Raw genomic sequence first — 18,739 nt, 5'->3', positions numbered from 1 at the left:
ATGGTTTCATAATATCCTTCTATAGAGGAAGGCCTATGAAGATTTTCCTAGAATGGGAAAGTTTCTCTCTTTACTATATGAGAAGGAATATTTTCCCCACCTCTATAGATCTTGAAATCACTGTAGTCTTCAGGAGTTCTGAGATGATAAACATTAAATTTCAATAATGCATCATTCATGGATATATCTAAAAATTGCTAGATAATTCCAGTCATTTCTACAAGTAAGAAAATGATCCACATGTTCATCAATTTGTTTTTTAGAATGTCACTTTAGTTAGTGGTCAAAACTAAAAGGTTTCATGTCTTTGAATAATGATCAAGATGTTAAGTAGGTTTCACAAATCAGTATCATTAGATCATTTGTAAGATTTGCAGTACATTAGAATTTTCTAAAGTATGAATCATATTGCTGCTAAATACTACTAAATTTATTATGAATTTGTTTCTTTAATTTATGGTTTTTGAGGAAAGGTGTTTTAAGAGCCCCCAATAAATAATTTCATGCTAAAGCTTTTCTTCCATATAATATGCTTTCTTCAGTGAGTAGGATTCTCACGATGGATGTTTGCTGACCATGAATGTTCACTTTCTCTTTCTTAATATCTATACAAAGTATAATCATTGCTCAGGAAGAGATGTCATCAATAACTAGCTTTCTTTAATAAAAGGAAACAGATATCTCAACGACTGACATGTTATTCTTCTTGGAAAATGTCTGCTTTTGTTGACTGCCTAGCAGTGACTAGTTCTGAATTTAAGTGGTTGTAAATATTATACCACAACTTTGCAATTGAAGATGTTGCTACTCCTAGTCTTTGAGATAAATGGGTTGCTAGGGGAGACTGCCGCCAAAGGAGGATGATTTTTCTCCATTTAAGGAAATTGTATTATTCTACCTTCTTCTTTCTGCCACCAAACTTGCTCATGTGAAGCTCTTTTGAAAGGTAATAAAGCCTGTTATTTCACTAGCAGAATTGGCTGAAACTACTAATGCTCATGGGAAAAGAAATGCATTAATATTTATTCTATATAAGATGTAAATGACTACAGCCAATTTTTTCCCCTGGGCATAAGCCTCGATAATCAGAGAAAGAAATTGAAACTACTGGCTGCCTAAATACAAGCTAAAGTTGGAGATAGTGTGGCTCCCTTGTAAAATGAAAATAATAGAGTTAAGAAAACACAATAGTATATTTCAAAATTTTGCTTAGTTAACTGTGTTTTCTGCAATATTTTTTGTGAGTGTTGAGAAAGCCTAAGTCTTGGGCAAATTTAGCTAAATATCTTCTATATGGAGTATCCAGCCCAAAGGTGACAATTCAAAAACATGTAATTTATAATCTAGTTCCTATCAAGGCAAGCATACACTTAAAAGTTAAATAAGAATACAAGAAAATTAACAGAACTTTATAAGATGGAACATGATCAATTGATAAATGAGTCAAACAGTTATGCTTTTAGTTCTAGCAGAACAGTAATCTTCATAGACTTCAGTGGTCCAAGAAGATCTTGTAGAGAAAGAGGACTTGCATTTAACCGTACAGCATAGGGAAGGGTACGAAGAGAGAAGATGCAGGACCGGTGCATGGGAGATGACCTCCCACTTGGAGAATGAGACTATCACAACTTGACAACTACATGACCAGTATTCCTAATCTGAGCCGATTTGTTCTCTGGTGTTCGCACACAAATTTGCACGGGCGATAAATACTGGGTTGCCTCCCAGTCATCCAGAGAGAACAATTAATCCAGAGAGAACAATTCTGGCTAACATGGATCATTCCACTGTGGCCCACAATGGCTCTTCTCTTTGAGTGAAGGGTTGTGGACACTGTAGCATTTAACACATATTTTACCTAAAATGAATGCAAAGCTTGGCACTGTGGAAAACGCTTATTTAGTGTCTCCAATAGACTACTTAAAGAAATTAACACATTAAACTAGGCATGAGATAATTTGCCTCTAAGTTTCTCTTGAAAATGAATTTTATTTCTCATTTTATAGCACTACTCATACTTATCTTTATCTATGTATAATTCTTTTGTATTTAGTTTGGTTCCTCTTTTATTACCGCGTGATTTTCTGAGTCCTAAAGTCAGATGATCTCAATATTCTATCCTTAGCACAGCAAATACGACACCACAAAGAAAAATAAAAGCCTTGGCAAGGTTTTCTCTTCTAAGAACTGGGTGTAAAAAAAAAAAAAATGATCTGGAAAGGATCAAAAAGCTGACAAGTTTAGCAGTATTGTTGATTCCTGCACAATGATTGATAGTCTTATCAGTTCTTGGTCTATGGATCTAAAAGGGAAGAAAAGTCAGAAGATTGCTGGGCTTCAGGAAGTGTGTCTGACTCTACACCATTATCACTGTGTCACAAGCTAGACCACAAGAGCCCGGAGGTCTTTTAGATACAGAAACTGAAGTGTCATCCTCAGAGCCCTTCATGGGAAGGCATGGGGCTGGGAAAACTAGGGAAATTATTCAAAATACTCATAAAGTTCTGATTAATAAAGAGTCGTAAAAGGAAATTTAAGTAATCAAGTGGTCTAGCCCTCCGTTTATAGATGAGAAGCCATGTGACTTGTTGGGTGACAGTTTCTAACAGAGGGATATCCAAGATTATTGTTCATTATAATTTGAAATGAAAAGTGGGCTGGATGGGTTGAAGTAGAAAGGTTTTCATTCTATGGGAAAAGGAAATCTTCTCTGGGTATCAATAGAAACATGATTTTCATAGTTAGAATATCTTAAATGAGGTTGCTCATAGCTTCCCTTTTGTTTCCCTGCAATGCTTCATTTTTGTTCAATGTAAATTTCATTAGCTTAGGAACTTAATATCCTTTGTCCACTGCTGGATCTGCAAAGCCTAGTCTAGCAATTGGCATATAGTAGGAGCTTAATACTTATGTGCTGAGTGTATAAGTATATTTAAGCATCTCAGAGTCGTGCACATGTCATGGTTAATGAAATTAATCTTTGAGCACTTGGTGGAAGTGATGTCCCTCCAAGTTCAGGACTTGCATTCTCCTTCCTTCCTCATCTGCGCAGTGAATATTTAGATTAAATGATCCCTTGGTACTTTCCAGGTCTGGCTTCCTGAGCTCATTTTTCTATGTTAAGTTGCACAAGGGTATAAAAACCTTCTCAAATAGAATATTTATAAATTCAGAGGAGTAGTTTCAAATAACCTGAGGAAAGAGAAAGTACAGAGGGACTACAATTTTTGAAAGTGAGATGTGCTGGCAGAGTATTTAAACTTGTCAGTTGAAAAGGTCAGGGCTCAGGGAACTGGGCTCCGTGAAAACATCCATTCACCCACCTGACTTACTCACAGGCACCTCTTCTTTTTGCATGATATTTTGCATGGCTCTGAGGAGACACCCTACTTTCTCTAGCAGGGAGCTTAACAAATGCTACAGATATGTATAATTACAATCCAGATGGACTTACCCACGTAAACTGGAGTTCATTGCAAGCTATGAACTAGTGATTTTAACTTATTAAATTAATAAAATAACAACTTAAATATTCTTAAGGCACTTTGGAAAATTTAAAACAATGGACAAAGTATCAGTGATATGAATTTGCATTTGGTATAGATGGTTTCAATAAAATAAAGCTGTTAAGCATTAAATGAACAGAAGTTTAATATGTTTCCTTCTCTTTATTTGATTGGTTTGTGTTGCCCTTCGCTAAGTACATTTTGAGGTCTGGGACTCTGATACCCACACTTCACAGGCCTGAATGATAGCCTGAGGGTGGTTGTCATTAACTGACCTTCAAACACTGCTTTCAAAAACCACATTCATGTCCTGGAGGGTAGAGTTAAGATAGGGGACAGTAGAAGCTCTCTAGGGAACTGTAGTCTGTGTATCAGTAGCACAAAAGGCATTTTATGGAAGGAGGGGATAATTTTTTAAAATAATGTTTAGTGGGTTTTATAGCATTTTATTCTGGTAGGAAGGTTTATTGAAGATATTTTTTTATTTCACTTCTTCTTAATGGCTATTTAGGATTAATGGATGTACAGTACATGGAAGATTCCAACCAAATTGCAAATATAAATCAACATCAACTTAATTGAAGAACTTTTACTTAAGCTGACAATGGTCAATGTGTCTCCTGAAGCAACCAAATGTAATTTTTTTAAAAAAGTGTTCACGTTTTCATTCTATGATCGAAGGACCTAATAAAATAGAAAGAAATCATGAATTTATTGAGCTCTGAATTTCAGCTTATTCATCTCGGAAGTAAAGGGTAAAAATTCTAACATAACTCAGCTTTAAATTGATTTTTATCTCTATTGAAATGTCATTATTCTCACATATGAAACTCACTTCTAAGCCGATGAATACATTTCTTTTTTTCAAAAGTAACATTTTTTTCCTCTGGCTTAATTTTGTGGTATCTTTTTAAACTATATGCTCTTTCTTCCTTTCTTTTTTCCTTTTTATTGTTAGAAATTTTAACACATACAAAACTTGAGGGAATAATATTATACCTTCATAAAAAGATCATCTAGCTTCTAAATTATCAATTTATGGTCAATCTTGTTCCATGTACCAAAAACTTTCCTTCTACAAGATTATTTTGAAGCAAACACCAACCTTGATAACATTGTTTTTTCTTAAATAATTCAGTGCATCTCTCTAAAGATTTCTAAACCTCACACTATTGACATTGTGGCTACCCTATAGAGAAGGTTGTCAAGCATTTGGCTTTTGGGGTATTTGTTAGATCAGAAATAATATAGTAATACTGTTTTAGCCTGTATTTCTCTTATCCTGATCAAGGTTAAGTATATTTTCATATGCTTGAGGGTTATTTGTGGGGTTTTTTTTTTCTGCAAATGCAAGTCTCTTATCTCCTGTCTTTAAAAATATGGCTTATCTGTTCTATATCTAGAAGTTCTTTATATATTAGAGATATTAAAACTTTGTTATTTAAGTTGCAAATATTTTTTCTCATTTTGTCTCTTTATCTAGCTTATGGTATTTATGCGACCCAAAAGATTGTTATTGTCATTAATCAAATCCTGAGTCAAAAATCATTTAGGAAGGTTTACCCACCTCAGGTTATAGAGAAATTCATTCATGTGTTCTTCTGGTATTTATATGGTTTCTATTTTACATTTAAATATTTAACTCATCTGGAATTTATCACAATGCATGTTATGAATAATTGATTCAAACATCTTTTTATATCTGTCCCAAAACAACTTACAAATTCATCATTTCATCACTGATTTGATATGCTACCTGTATCGTTCAGTACAATTCTATATAGAATTGGGTCTATTTCTGGATTTTTCTCTTCTGTTCTACTGGTTTGATTATCTTCTCATGCAGCACCATTTTAAATATGATTATTCATGAAATATTTAATATCTGGAAGGGTTATCCTCTCCTCACTGTTTTTCTTTTCTTAACATTTTTATGACATTGATGTTCTTATCTATCCAAATACATACATCTTCCATTTGGCCACATCATCTATTGTGAGTTTTTCAGAATTACTTTATGATTTAAGTTTAGACTAGGTTTTATGGTTTACTTTATGGTTTAAGTTTAGACTAGGTTTTAAAAAAATTTTTTTCCTTTATTTGCTTTAGTAACTTGAGACTCAGCTGTCTCAAGTTTGCTATCACTTTGTTTATATGAAGATTATTGATTTTTGTGTATGGGGTTTATTACTCAATAGTTTGTTAAATTTTATTATAGTGGTTTTCAATACACTATTTTGAATTTTTTGGAAGTACAATCATATTGTTTATTTAATAGGTATGGTTTTAATTCTTCCATTCAAATTCTTATGTCTATTTTTTCTTGTCTACTTCACTGTCTAATATTTCTACTATAAAGTTAAGAAAATTTAGAGATAATATACATCTTTTTTCCTGATTTTAGCTGGAAATCCTCTAGTTTTTTTCCTACCAAGCAAGATGCCGGCTGCTTATAACATGAGTGGACACTGACTTAATTAAATATATTTTTTTCTACTGAGATGATCTTCTAATTTCTCTCCTTAGCTTGATTTTATTAATAGATTTCCTCAGATAGCAACATCTTTACATTTATAAAATAAATTTCACTTGCTCATGATATATTACCTTTTAATGTGCTGTTGGATTTTGTTTCTTCTGTTTTGTTTAATTTTTCATTAGCATTAATAAGTAAGGTTTGTCTTGTTTTTGAAACAATCTTCAGTTTTGAGATTTACTTTATATTCAGTTTATTGAAAGATTATGACAGTTTTTCTTTCTTTTCTGTGCTCTGGAGTAGTTTGGCAAGATTATCTTATCTTTAAATGTTTGAAAATTTTTCACGTGAAACCATTTTGTCCTGGTGATTTTGTGTGGGAGTGTTTTTATTAAATTACCTTCTCTATTTCTTCTTTGGTAATCGGTCCATTTAATCCTATCCTCACTAGGATTAATTTTGCAAACTTGTATTTTTATAGAATATTAATCATTTCACCTAGGAATTCAAATGTACTTTATGGAATGGTACAAACTACTCTCATATAATTTTTAAAATTCCCTCTGTTTTGATATTTATTTTTCCACTTGACATTTCTAATTCTGTATATTTGTGTAGGCTTTTGAGAACCAATGAGAGTATCAGTCTTGTTATCTCAAGAATTTGTTATCATTTTCATACTGTAATCCGTGATCCAGTAATTCCATGTTCCATCATCAATTTTCCCCTCAGAATGTCCTCTCTACCCCTACTCTTTAGCTTCTAAATTCAGTCATATCCACAATTTCTTTGGTCATGAGTTCTTACACTTCTCCAACTTTATTCCAGTATCTATATACCCATGAGAGACACAGTGCTTGGAATCGAGTTCTAGTAGATCTTGGAATGCTGGACTTGAAGTTGCTGAAACCCAAATGTGCCAAAGGTGTATTCTTACTGAGAGCCCTGCAGCTTGCCAGTAATCCTCATAATCAGGGTCAGAATAGGGCTGCTCCCTGATCTAAGAAAGATATTTTTACCTGAATTGAAAGAGCTTTTAAATTATTCTGTTTACTAATATTGATTCATTTAGATCAATACTTCTCATGTGTTTCCCTACTATTGGATTATTACGTCTCAGCAGGTGCCAGTCAAGCACAAAACTATTTTGTCCATAGCTGAAGTAAAATATTGACATGTGTTCTAAATGGAATCTTTCTAAGAGGACATGAAAGCAATGACCTAGGATTATCCTTGAAGCTCACATGTACCCCTGGATCAAAAGAAATCCCTAACTGATGTATGCTTACAGACACTTTTTAGGAGACATGACCCAAATCTCAGGGTCGGTTAAACTAATGCAGGCTTTGGGCTTCAGATAAGTAAATGGTCAGTAGAAACAAAATGAAGTCACTGTTTCTGATTCAGAGAAATCTGAGGGCTTGCTTACAGGTTAAAGGTAATTGAGGAATATTTCTAAATGCTTATCAAATAAAATACCTCTAAAAAAAGGAGAACTTCACAGCCTCCTTGGACATATAAATGAATGTATGCAGTCCCAAAGTGTGTACAAGGTCATACTGCGGGCACAGGCCTTGAAGCTCACATATATCGTCACTGATCGGTCAGCTCAACTTGTTGGCACAGGGAAAAACTGGATGTGCAGCTTCTCTAGCTCCCACGAGATCTCCTTGTTTAGCTCCTCTGAATGCTAGGCTAGGTGAATGTAAAGGCATAGCCCCTTCAGCAGTCACCAGCATCATCAAGGTCAGAGGTGGTGAGAGACCTGGGCAAGTTCCAGGCATCTTCCTGGATTTGTTTGTCCTGATGGGTTCCCTTTAGACCTTGCTCTCCCCTACTTCATGTCCAGCTTTCTTTCCTGACCCTGGTTCTGCTGATTTCAGGTACAACACAAAACAGAAAAGCAACAGGCTTATACACACTGCCTACCTAGGTCCCACGATTGCAAAAAATTCTTATTAATAAGTATCATGTTCTGTATCACTTATAGTGATCCTGTTTTGTTTTATAAAATCCTTACTGATACAAAATGCTAGAATGTTGAGAATCCACTTCACACATATGCCTTTACTTTTAAATGTTTAGAAAATTAAATAAAAGGCATGGTCATAGCCAAGAGACTGCCATGGAAAGGATACGTAGTCCATATCAGATCTCCTTTATAACTTACTTCCACTCATAAATTCCAGGTTTGAAAGAGAGCCACATGATTGCCACATTTAGGATTGCTCAGATATCCTAATATCCAGCTAAGAGGGTCTTCAGTGAGCCGGCCTACAGCCGATGCATTTGTTGTATGTTCCATTGCAGCATTTCTATATCTGCTATGAAATATGGTTTCAAGCATTTAACATTAAACTACTGAACCCTGAGGCACGGTTTTGTAATAGCCCTCCAAAATCTCCCAAAGAAGCCCAATAGATGCTGATGTGTCTCTGAAATCAATGAGCAAGCGAATCAAAAAACTTTCACTTTAAATGTGTACATCAGCCATAAGCTTACATTGATGTTTCAAGGTAAAACTTCGGTTTCTACCTCTATTTACATTATATTAAACCAATGAGAAAATAATTCTTTTATGGTTTAGAATAAGAACGTCTTTAGATTATACACTTAACATTTCATAAAATTCAGAAATGGTAATTAGAAACTTCATAGATGTTACAATAAAGGAATTTATGATTACTTCTCCAGAGAGGTAAGAATTACACTTGGGCAATTCTCATAGACTGTACCGATAAACATAATTTTCATATAAATATAATTTTTACCAAAAAAATGGCAATCGGTGACTATGAAAAGAAAAATGCCACACACAAGAGACAGCATTTAAAATAATAATAGTATCAAATGATTAGAAAGGGATATTTGAGAAAACTTAAATAATAATAAAATGCTAACACAGTTATATTATCTTATTATATATCAGTTACTGTTCTAAGCACTAAATACTAAGGACTAACATATTTAATATTTAAAACAACCCAACAACACTTTAAAATAGTGGATTTTATGGTATATGAATTATATCTCAATAAAGCTAATATTTTAAAGTGAAACCATATAATAATACATTTTATTTTAAGAATAATTTATCTCGCCTAGTTCCACTAGCTAGGTGTTAATATTGGTTTGCAATACAGCCACTTACTAGGTTACTCAAACAATAACACCCTCCTGAAACCAGTGAAAAGGGCCTGTAGATACATTCGATGAGCCTAATTACCACAAATAAAATAATTTCTTATTTGTAAAAATATTTATTATTTGACAGGGGACTGAGAACCAAACTACTGAGCAAATGTTCTCGCAAATCTTGACTAATTGAAAAGCACTGAGAAACAGCAGGGCAGATGGATTATCAGGACCCTGTGAAACAACACGGGAATGAAACTTGAGTGCACACGTCACCCTGTGGGACCCAGCAGTGCTGATCACCCATATCCCTTGGGGGTTAATGAATATAAAATTTAGGGCCTCTCCAGGAGAGCAGAATTAGAATCTTTACAGACAGGCCCTGGAACTTGGAGGCTGAATATTCCACTAAGCTATGACAGAACAGCCAGCTTTGGGAACGATTTTGTTCATCACCGTTCTTTACCTTGAGGGTATCTTCCAGAAGGTTGAGACTCTGTAACACTCTCCAGCAATTCTTTCTAGTGTAGATAACCCCATTGGTTGGGAAAGGAATCAGTTCCTCTAATTTGATCCTGTTAGGTTTAGAGCAATTTCCTCTTGCTAATTGCCACCAGCAAAGGTTGGCTAAGGCTAGAGGATTCCTTCTTATGGCTAGTGGATTCCTTCTTCTGTTGAAACCCACAATTACAATGCCTTTTACATGCTTTGCCAGCTCCACATAATTTTGTTCCTTCACAGTCTAAATTTTGTTTCCCTGACAAATTATAGCTACAAAAACATTATTTCACTCACCATAAACAAATATACTACATGCACTGAAGATGTTGCATGAATGTTTATATTACATAAATTAAGCTTTAAGAATTTTGGAAGATTTAGTATTTGACCTGATAAGCTTTTCTGCTTATCTTTATAAGCTGACAGCATGACTTACTTTTTATAAGGGAGTCAGACATTTTTAAAATGCTTTTTTATGTCTTTTTTTGCCAGGACCACAACTAAGGAGCAAGAAAAAGAAATGTAAATTTCTTCAAACTCTGCAAAGCCTTATATTGAAAGAATGTTTGATACTTATTATATCTTCCAGAATGGAAAGTCTTATGATGCAATAAAGCAGATTAGGACGTATGTACAAAGAGGCCAACAGTAAGAACAGAAAATGGGTTTTCCCAATTTAGTGGTTCTCAAACTCGGCTGCTTTTAAAACCCCCTGACATCCACGCAGCATCCCAAAGCAAGTAAATCTGCATCTTGTTGGTGAGACAAAAGCATTAGCATGTTTCAGTGCTCTCCAGATGATTCTAATATATGACCAAGTTTGAGAACCCCTGCCCTGCCTCTCAGCCCACAGACGCCTCACTACCAATGAATAATTCCTGCTTTTGAAGAGCTGGAGGTAACCTCAATGATAGCTAACAGAGACAAGCTGACCGTGTTCATGAAGACATATCTTTTCCTAAGACAGAGGCAGGTTGGGAAGAGGGTCCCTTTCCCACCATAGGCACTGGCCTCAGTGGGTCAACTAGCACAAGTCGCAGGACAGTTCCTTTCTCTCATCGTCACACAAGAGCATGCCATCCTTTGATGCCAGTCATCTGTTTTCTCTGTAGAGTTATGTGATACATGCAAAGACATTAAACAATGTCTCCGCGTCAGAAAAATACATGATTTTAAGTTAAAGAGATGTTCGTTTAAAAGATGTTTTAGTACGTTTTCAGATGTTGGCCTTATAATCTTGCAAATTAGGTTCATGTCCCAGCTGGCTGCTCTTTGAGGAAGTCCTGCCAACTTCTGCTTTGCTTCATTATCTGAGAAGGGGCATGCTAATCAAAATATCTGCACATGAAGTCTGCCTCTCTGAGAGATAAGGAAGGCAAACTAGATGGTAACTATGGGTTCATAGGCACATATCTATGAAAATAAGATGAATGCCACATTATTACAATTTTCTCACTTAGACATAATTCTAGGTGACTCAGAGAGCCATGTAATTCCAAGAATAAGAAACATAAAAAATCCAAGGCCCCTTTAGGAAAAGAATGTTGGCTGGCCATTGTTTTAGTTGATCTGTAATAAGAAGCATTTTATGAGCTTAATAAATGCCGGAAAAGAAAGATTATACCTACAAAGAATATTTAGTCCAAAGGAAGTGCTTATTTGTCTCACAAGAGCTCTTTCTACATTATGTAGATGCTTATGGCAATTGAAATTTCTAAATTGGAGTTTTATTCCTGCAATATGTATGAGATGAAGCTGAATAGAAAATAAAGAAGGTTATTACATATCGTTCTTAATCCTTCTGTGGTTGGAGAGAACATGTTAAGTCCTTTCATCTGACCGGTTACTTAAAATGAGCTCTACATTAAAAAAATCTTAGGCTCTAAGTCTTAAAGGTGTTCAGAGGAGAAGGAAAAATTCATAAAAAATGAGCAAGTGGGAGCAGAAGTAATCAGAATGGCTTCATGGAGGAGGTGAGATGAGAGTCGGAGTTTAATGGGGAAAGGGGAAAGGAGGGACTGGGATGAGCAGAACACTCACTGGTCCTGCCGTCGGAATGTATACCCAGTGTCATTGGCTGCAGGAAACTTGGCCTAGATGGAAGCGGAAGGGGCATTCTGGGGGCTGCGGGGTTTGGCTGATGAGGCTGCATCTGCAGAGTCAAGTGTTTACAGTGGTGTAATGTTAAGAGGCAGGTGTTGGAGTTCCTAGTCCTGGATTTGAAAGTCTAATTTTAGCTATTTACCAACCATATGGCCATGGGCAAATTACTCAAACCTTGATTCTTAGGGTCTTTACTGTGATTGTATGTGAAATACCTGGCTCGATGCATTCAATCTCCACTCTCGACTTGCCAAGAAAAAGGGAACCAGAAAAAAAATTTTGACTAATGTAACAAAAACACAAAATAATTAATCAATGAATCAATAATTAATTAACATACGTTCCTTTATAGCCTAAAATGAAGTCACTAAATTTCTCAGAACAAAGATAGTATGCAAATCCCAAGGAAAAAACGAGGCTAAATTTTAAAAAACTGGTTTTATTTCTACTTAACAAAGTACCATGTTATTACAGCCACTTTATCCCCTGTTGGAGCTCTGATTAAAAATGAAATATGTCAACGATGACTAATTACAGTTTTAATGAGTCTATTGTTTACTTCTTGGCAGTAACCTAATAAGTTGACCACGTCTTAAACTCGCCTAACATTTTCCAACATAAAACATTTATAATTTTGTCTTTGACGACTTTCACCCCCAGCTGTTACTAGTGACAAAAGAAAAGTCACCATTAACACGAAGGCAGTTGCAGCTATGCCCACCTCCCCCTGCTGCTCGAGACATTTTATATTCTAATCAGGACAGAGCAGAAGGCAGCTTATTAATTTCCTCACGTGGAGCCTGCTAAGGTTCTGATAATGCAGAGAGTCCTAGCAGGGCAGGGAGGTTCTCCATTCTATGATATTCTTTAACTGTAGAGGAATTTTTTGGTTAATAACAATATTGGGCTGAGAAAAGCCATGAAATATTCAAGAGTGTGCGTGGTCTACTGGAATTACACTCAAATAAGGTTGCTACCAAGAATTACGCATTATGCTTTTGTCCAAATTTTCCTTAAAGTGAAAAAGAGACTTTCATGTGGAAACAAAAACTCTCTTGACTGTGCCAATCCAGACGGCCTGTTCTCGCTGAAAAGAAGAGCCATGATTCCCAGCAAAGGAATAAATGCCAAGAGTTGGAGTTTTCATAAACTAAGATTTGTTATGGGACAGTTCTCATGAAATTAGCTTTGCCTGTGTTTTCTGGAGCTGACCTAAAATGAGAGGAAAGCTTAGAGCACGCTGCAGGAAGAGAGTGGGTGACCTCTGCCTCGCCGAGGTCCACTCCTGCCGTGGTTAGCCATGGTAACATTTTCCATTAAAGATTTACACTTTACTTTTTGGTATTTTTGAACAAAAAAAGACGCATCATAATTTACTACATGAAGTCAAAATACCGAAAGGTAAAAATTAACATTTTAGTGGGAAAGAAATCACAATAAGGTATCTGTCCACAAAGAACATATCTACTGTATCTGATACTTTCCAGTTAATTAAGGTCAGTGTCCCAAAGAAATTCTTGAATCATTCTATTTCCCCAACATCAAAGAATGTCCTTTCTATATCTTATCCATCATTTTTTAAAAAGGAAAATTTGAATATGTTTCTATCCCTGTCTTGTTTCCTAAGGTGCCAGTAACCTTAACTGCCAGTGAGGGGTTCCTGACAGCTCAACTGAAGGTTTTCCTGCTGAATTCTGGGCCCCTCTTAGTAAGTATTATTATTATAATGAGAGGCAAAATTATAAAAGCTAAATGCTTGCATATGAAATTTAAAGAGTACAAATTCTAGTTACACAGTTTACAATATAAAGGTTTCGTATTTGTTCTGTGTATATGCTTCTGTTAAACAGATTAAAGTGAATATACCATTATATGTGACTATTAGGGGATTTATATTTTAGAATAAAGCTGGCTCTGCCCTTCTCTGATAAAATTACTCACTATCTAATCTTCTAGTTCATATTTATATAATGACAAACACAGGCTAATTTCCCCTAATTAAGCAGAGGGTGGGACTATGATATTATACACTCGAAAATCTTCCAACTTCTGGAAGAGCTGACTTTCCCCAGGTTATGAAACAGAAACTAATCCTATAAGTTGAACCATAATAATGTGTCCTTGTTGCATAATGGAATAATTTTACAAATGTCAGCAAGCGATATACTGTATCTCATGGTGACTAGGTTTACATTTTTTTATGCAATACAAATAAGTAGGATAACATGTAAGGAATGAGTATAAGAATGCAAGCTGGAACATTTCTTTTTTCAGTATAACATCACTGACTGTGTCACATCAGGTATTAATTGCAAAGGATTAGCAGGGTCATAAGGAATACATGTGCATGCATGCACACCTGCACACACTCTACATACATACATATGTACACACTTATGCATACACACATGCACACATACATGTGTATGCACTTATGCATACATACATGCACATATGCTCACACTCATACATACACACATGTGCACACATGCACGCAGCTACATCAAGCATGGAAAGACCATCAGGCATCCACTGTCTAAGAGCCAGTCTTCTCTATAACTGTGTGCTTGAATGTTTATGGAGTAAGCCAGAAATTTATATAATTTACAACATGAATTTTATAAAACGCACACATTTGACTTTTTCTATGTCCATAATTCGAAGTAGGAGGATGAGGTCATCTTTTTTTGTTGAGAATTTGGTACAAATTATCTAACAAGCAAAAGCAACTCTACCTATAAAGAGTGGGGTGGGATACTGTGGAAAGGATTCCTAGATCCCTTTACCTGGGAGCAAGGTGGTACTAATTTCCTGGATGGACAGAGAAGGGAATTCTTTGTGCAAGAAGTAAGTGGTACATCAGGGCACCACATACCATCTGCCTTGTTAAATGAACCCTGACAGATTGCCCAGGTGGAAGCCTTATGAAGTTGGGCATTAAACATGACACAGGGCGCCTCAAAGGTAAGATCAAAAAGTTGCCTGGGGACACTGCACTGGCAGTGACCTCTCCGATTTCTGCCTTTGATAAAAACTAGTACAGCAAACACATTTACAGCATCTCTGCATGTAAAACACTAACACCCAGGAAAGAGGAGGAAATGAAGGAAGAAAACGAAAATGCATGTGAGGCAGTTCAGAAATATTCAAAAGCAATGATAACAAGGTGTTGGGTAAGAAAATTAAAGAAAGAGTGTGGGTTTTATAATAAAAATTAGATTTCACGATGTATCTATAGCTTAGCTCCATTAATAAAGCCAGGAGACTAATCTGCAGACTCACTCGCTGACTTCTTCATTCAACCAACAAATATTTATCAGGCACATACTATGCACTGGGCACACAGAGTTTCTTGTGGGGATTAAATGAAATGGCATAAGACAACCATAATAGCTAAAGCGACCACATGCTCCGGTATGCTCACCACAGGCCGCATTTTCATCTCCTAGTTGGTTAATAGCATCTCCTTTCACTCTCAGAAGCGTCCTAATTTGAACAAACTGTAAGGTCACTGCAGTTAATAAGAGCCTCCTAACTCGTCTTCATGCTTCCAGTTGTTCCTTTCCCTCATCCATTCTCCACATAACAAGCAGAGTTATCATTTTTAAAATGCAAATCAGACCACGTCTCTGTTCTGCTTAAGGTTTCCCAACGGCATCCCATCACTCTGAAAATAAAACCCAGAGGTTTTTCCTCTGCCCTACAAAGTGCTGTGTGACCTGGCTGACTGTTCTCGACCAGTCCTTGAAGGAGCCATGTTTCATCCTCTCTTACGGCCTTGGCCCAGGCTCTTTCCTCTGCCTGTCACCTTTGCTCTCTCCCTATTTTCACAAGCTGTCGCCTGTCATTCAGTTCTGAGTTTAAATGTTTATCAAAGAGGTCTCGTAGGGCCCCTGAATCTAGAGAAAGCTCTTATTCGCTTTCTATGGCGCCACCTCATTTTAATTTTTTGTATAGCCCCTTCCCCCAGCTATTACCTGTTTTATTTTCCATTATCATTGGCAATACTGCAGAATCTCATGCAAGAGGACCATTGGCTCAAACCCTCAATTCTGTGATCCCTATCCAAGGCTCTTAATAGAGCAACATATTATCTTAGATATCAGCTTTGGAGGATACATAATAAAAATAATATGTACTTCTAGAAAAAGCAAGAATCATGTTTTTACATGTATAAAAATGGCCAGTGTTTCAGGAAAATTCCAGAAAACATTATCAGGATAGGATGTGCAAATAACTCACATTCTACATAAATTGAAAGATGAAAATTGCTATTGAGCCACTATTTTTACTTTGGACTTCATTCCTGGACAGAAGATAAATTAATTGCTCAATAAAGGACTGAATTCTGGAGGTAGGTTTGCCTGCAGACAAAATTCAGCTAAGTTGAATTCTCAGAACCTATGTGACAAAGATCTTTACTTAATTTACCAGCTTTATTTTTCAACTTCCATATATTTTTAAAATAAAGATTATGATTGACCTTTCTCTATGTGATACAAAGGCAAACTGTAGAAAACCTCTTGCATTTTCTCATTTTTTTCCATAATTGTTCTCTAAAGTAGCCTTTGTAGACAATTTTTTTTTTTTTTTTTTGAGGCATACTGAAAGACTGTCTTGGATCCCAGCATTTGCTCAGCCACAATATCTGAACTCCTCATGAAATCCTCATGCAATAGACATTCCTTAATGGGTCTAATAGTGGAAAGTAATGTTCACTGTACAATGCATTAGGGCAGGAAGTCACCAAGGACATAATGTATTAACTAGTTCATTTATTAGTATCAATTAGGTTAACTCATCAAACTCATTACTTCCCACAGTTACCTAAACTACGTCTTCTAAGGTAAGTTTCTATTAGCCAAGTACATGGTTTAAAAAAAAAAAAAGACAATCTATTTTGCCGATTAGATTATGAAAAAGAGGCAAAAATTAGAACAGGGCATATTTGTATTAATGGACATTCATGAATGGGAAAACAGACAAGAAACTTAGAATAAAGTAGAATAAAGTCAATGGCAGATAGAAGGACACTAAGAAAGGGAAGGAGTGTCCCCTATCTCCCCTCTCCCTCAATTTTGTTCCAAGCTGGCCCTAAAGATGTCATAACACATTGTAAATATCTGTATTGGGACTGGTCTCAGGCCACAGTTGTTGAGCTCCTCAGATTCTAAAAGCTACTATAAATAATTAACTTGGGAAAACCAATCTGCCCTTTAACAGTGGCATTTAATTGAATATATAATAATCTGCACATTTGCTAATATGCTAAGTCTAAAGCTAAACGTTGAAACAAGATGCAATAAAATGGTGAGGAGTAAAGGGGGAAAATCAAATTGTTCAGCTAAAATTTATAAAGACAAACTCGTATTACTGGATTCCAGACATGAAAGAAGACACAGGCTAAAAGCTACCAAAAAAATTTAAATGAAAATGGTCTGGAGACAGACATGAAGTGAGGTGAAAACATTAGAAGTAAAATAATGAAAGTCCTGGGCTAGGTAAAGGGGAAGTTTATAAACTTTTGACAAGCGTTATATATCATTCTGAGCTTAGAAAGGCTAGCCCTTCAGCCAAAACAAGGCTTACTAACAGTAACACACGTGAAGAGAACCCACTGTCTGGTAGAGACGAACGACTGTGATACTTCTGAAAGAGAGAAAATTGAGGAAATTTAGGCTAATTCATAGAAATAGCAAAACACTAAGAGAATTAATAAAACATTAAGAAGTTGACCTAGTTTCTTTTTTCTTTCTTCTTTCATTGGTTTTAGAGAAAACTATACTTATAATATCTTTGTTGCTGTCACAGCATTTTCTTTTGAATTATGGGCCAAAACCAAATTCCAAACTACTGGAATCACTCAAATTGTGGTTTCACGGGTGTCTTTCTTTTCAAAAAAGAAAAACAACAAACAAACAATCCAACACTTGCCATGGTACTGCCAGGCATCAAGCTCTCTCTCTGAAACTCACTGGACCTTAAAGAGTTCTTTCTCATCAACTCTTTGCTGAATGTTATCATTTTGGGTTTAGTTGATCTTCTAAAGATGCTTCTAAGTGAATCGAAAAGGTCAAAATTAAAAGAATTTAAGATCCCAATGTATCTCCATGGTCTCTGATTCCAGGATAATTGCAGAATGGGTCCCACTGTTATCCCTGCCCACATTGCCAAACTACTCAGAACACAGCGTATCCTCAGTTTTAAGAGACAATGTCAAGACAGTTCCACAAACATTTACTGAACATAACTACATGCAAGAGATTTTTACAAGTGTTGTAAATACGGAGACAGATGACAGCAGCTAAGCCAGGAAAAGAGTTCGGTTTCTTCCCTCCTGAGTGAATCTGCCTCAAATTTACTAGCAGATATCATTATCAGGAAATGACTTTGAAACAGATACTCATGGTGTGTTCTCTGCTCCAGAAACTAGAATGGTTTTGTGGTCTGTTTGTACATCATGCATTTCATAAAATACATCCACAAAGGAAGAGAAAGAAAATATTTGGCATGTGCAGGAACAAGATATTTACCCCTGGTATGTTAATTCAATTCCTTCATTTAGTCACACGTTAAGACATGGATGTGAGAGATACACACCATTTGAGCAGTAAGATAAGGTTGATTAACAAAAGACACTGCTTCCTTTCCCCTAAAATCACAACTAATAATTACGTCTGTTCAACTTCTTTCATAAGCCCTTCACGCTGAGGCGGTCCAAGGTGGGTGAACAAACAAACACGAAATCCAGAACTATCATATAAAGGCCTATAGAGATGAAAGAAACTCGAGCCCAAAGGAATTTTACCTGTTTGGTTTCTCCTCTTGGTTCTTTCTAGAAGGCGTTTTAGCTGAGATAGTCATCCATGGAGAAACAGAAACAGCCGTTCTGAATCTTTCCCCCAATTAAAAACAAGAGTTTCTGAATCATGTCAAGAAAAGTGGGATCTCAAAAGTTGACCAGATTGGGATGCGACCCTAGAAAGTCTTGTGGTCGGACATGGTTTGAATCCCAGCT

At 35.9% G+C, this 18,739-nt stretch overlaps 1 protein-coding gene across 3 annotated transcripts in view; it reads right to left on the bottom strand.

The window, feature by feature from the left end:
* The window catches only part of RAB27B (RAB27B, member RAS oncogene family), a 127,012-nt gene that overhangs the window by 17,315 nt on the left and 90,958 nt on the right, over positions 1–18,739 (bottom strand). The window lies entirely within an intron of this gene.

This window comes from Rousettus aegyptiacus, unplaced genomic scaffold (genome assembly GCF_014176215.1).
Source record: "Rousettus aegyptiacus isolate mRouAeg1 unplaced genomic scaffold, mRouAeg1.p scaffold_m13_p_12, whole genome shotgun sequence".
NCBI classification, from domain to species: domain Eukaryota; kingdom Metazoa; phylum Chordata; class Mammalia; order Chiroptera; family Pteropodidae; genus Rousettus; species Rousettus aegyptiacus.
Note: the sequence above shows the minus strand (reverse complement) of the source record. Positions and strands in the feature narration are given on the sequence as shown.